A 3,118-nucleotide genomic window follows, 5' to 3' on the forward strand; every position below is an offset into this window, starting at 1 on the left:
TCTCTCTGATTGTGGAATAAAAGTATGAACATGTATTTATAAGTTACACTTGTGTTTGAATCCTGCAGCTTATCACACATTTGATTTCCATGTGTGACAACTGCAAGTGTCCAGAGTGAGGACAGACTGAGGGACCCACTGCTGCACATCATCTGTGAGGCTTTGCACCCCTGATGATCCACCAGGACAAACTCAGCAGTGTGTGAGGAAGAGGAGGAGGAAGAGCCAGCAGCAGCTGACAGATGGAGAGAATAGACAGACTGTTCCCTGTTTGTGAAGGACTGCTAGGAAAGTTTAACATAACTAATTGTCTGTCCTGAATCAGTCTTATTAGGTAATGTTCAAATAATGTTATCATTCCAGTGTTTTCAGTGTGGGAGAAAGTACTCAGGGCCTTCAAGTTACACACTATGAAAGGCAGCAACAAGTTTAATATTCAGAAACCTAAAGTATGTATCAGCAGCAGAATGGAGCTAAAAAATAAATGTTTGTTTCAGTTCTATGAAGCTTTGAGTATTTTGGATTAGTAGCACTGCTGTGTTTGTTGCATCATATTGCTGTAATTGTTTATATGCTTTATATATTCTGAGGTAAGTTGATCTATAGTGTTACATCATATTCTATAAGGATGTTATGTGTTTGTAGACTTTCTGCCCAGTTTGACCCATTTAGCAGAAGTCAGCCTGTTTAAGGCTCTGATATCTATTCTGTATGACTTAAAGCAGTTATGACATAATCTGATTTTCTCACCCAATAAAGGAATATTTAATATATCAGTCTACTCTTCATTCTATCAGAAACAGTTTTCACAGCTCGTACATTTTCCTTTTTACACATATATGTAAGCATTGAGCCAAATGTAATAATGCCAATATATTAAACGAACAATATTTGTCTCTTATATATAATACATCTGTATATACACTGTCAAAGATACTTGTCTTTGACAGTGTATATTGTCTATTTAAGGTGATAGGACATATAAATAACTGCAACTTGAATCTTTGACCCAGAGTTCAAGCTCACTGCTGTAATGTATATATATATATATATATATATATATATATATATATATATGTGTGTGTGTGTGTGTGTGTGTACATATAGATATAGATATCTATATATATATAGATATATAGATATATAATTTTAGTCTCATGAATAACATTAGCTAATTGTTATTTACTAACTAATCTTGAAATGACCAGTACAGAAATGAAGCCCAACAATCATGTTTTACAGTCCTGTGGTCTCAGCCTCAGATACTCAACTAATCAAAGTGATGTCATGACAAAAATGAATGACCAACAAAACTTTTTCTCCTTCATTTCTGTCACACAAAGCTGTATGAAACGTTTCTCGCGGTTAGTATCATGGTTGCTAGGCAACCTGAACAGCATGACGAAGGCTAGACCGTCCCATTTCACAAGCCTCTCACTTCCGCACTTCCCGTACTTGTAGTACGCACCGTACGTAGTACGCATAGTGTGCGTACTTCAAGCGTGCAGACCCTGAATTGGGACACAGCCTGCATGTGTGGGGGTTCCCAGCCAGAGCTGCATGGACTCCACACTGGTGAGGCACACTCTCTGTAGCTCCTCTCCCTGTATTAAATTACACGTTTAAATTTGGTGTATTTTTCTTTACTAAGTATTAGTTCTTATGGCTAAAGGCCCCCAAAGTGTTTTTGATTACTTTGAACGAGGAAAATAGTAACTGGAACTGCCTTTTATCTGTTACACCATCCGTTTATGTGTTCCTTACTTGTGCTAAACAGGGATGAGGAGAGACCTGCTGTTGCTGTGTGACACTGATTTTGCTGCTGCACTTTGTCTTTTAGAAATAAATCCAGTTTCCAGCCAGTCTGTGTCTGTCGTCACAACGCAGTCAACCGTTTGAAATCTGCTACAATGGCACGGGGTCTGTACTTCCTGCTGACACCTTGTCTGGAGTTTTCCTGTAATGCAACTCAGATTGGAATAAGTGACACTCAGACAGGTTTTACAAATTAACGTGCACGGGAGAGAACTGGACAGGCGCCGTTCCTTCGCTTGACCTCAGTTGCTCTCGTCCGCTCTCCCGTAACACTGCTCTTTTATTGTGGTTACATGAATATGCATAGGTTCATTAACATATGATGTATACCGTGTGTGTGTGTGTGTGGGGTCGAGATATGACCCCGTGAAGACTCCCCAAAGCTGGTGCCAGGAGTCTAACGGTACATCTAAACAAAAGGCTCTTAGACTAAAACAGATACAGAGTAGGTGTCCTCCTATACCATAAATCAGTAAGAGAAGGTACAACCTCTCTCATGCTCCCAGGATGTGTGTGTGAAAGTCAGAGACCTCTGGAATGCACACAAAGCTTGCACAACGTAACTTCTCTAGTAAAAAAGAGCAAACACATCTAGAAAACCTTAAACAAAATGTACTTCTAAACATAAACATAATAAAATCTTTCAACATTCCCTCCTGTTGTTTGATCTTTTCTCCTATACATATATACATAGCAACTCACTAACACTGTATCAGTCTATGGCCACTTGTAAAACATTTTTAGCCAGGATATCATTAATTAGTGGGTTTTGTGAATATGTTATATCCAAATGTCTATCTCATTATCATCTTCTTCATTCTGTGGTGGGGTAATGTAAGCATTAATTGAAGCAGTTACCATTTTTGACACCATGTTCTTCAAACAAGGTATGACGCATGAAGTAAAAAGACACAATAACAATAGTAGAACACCAACTAAAACAAGTCCTTTAAACAGCAGGGACTTCCAAGAGCCGCTTAACAACCACACGAGCCAGTCTTCTGTGTTTATAACATAGTCTTGTTGTTGTGCATCTCTGAGTTGTCTAAGTGTGTTCAGAGCATCGGTCATGTTCGATGACTGTAAGTATGTGTGTGAATGCCAGAGTCTCCACAGACTACTAAGGATCAAACTTCTATCTATCTGCAACTAATTATAAAACCCTAAGCATATAAGTAGATATCTGTAAACATAAATGACAATCAACAATACAAATCTAACATTCTCCCCTTCGGCAGTTATGCTAGAAAAGTCCCTAGTTATGAATACCTCATGTCTGGTAGTGTTGATGCAACCATTTTTA

At 38.5% G+C, this 3,118-nt stretch overlaps 1 long non-coding RNA gene across 1 annotated transcript; it reads left to right on the forward strand.

Moving 5' to 3' along the window:
- The first annotated feature begins 1,534 nt into the window (after positions 1-1,534).
- On the forward strand, positions 1,535-1,862 carry LOC112843363 (uncharacterized). Its single transcript, XR_003215686.1, has 2 exons — positions 1,535-1,575; positions 1,778-1,862. It is a non-coding gene; the product is annotated as an uncharacterized LOC112843363 (long non-coding RNA).
- Positions 1,863-3,118: the final 1,256 nt, after the last annotated feature.

Source organism: Oreochromis niloticus, linkage group LG20 (assembly GCF_001858045.2).
Source record: "Oreochromis niloticus isolate F11D_XX linkage group LG20, O_niloticus_UMD_NMBU, whole genome shotgun sequence".
Taxonomy (NCBI): domain Eukaryota; kingdom Metazoa; phylum Chordata; class Actinopteri; order Cichliformes; family Cichlidae; genus Oreochromis; species Oreochromis niloticus.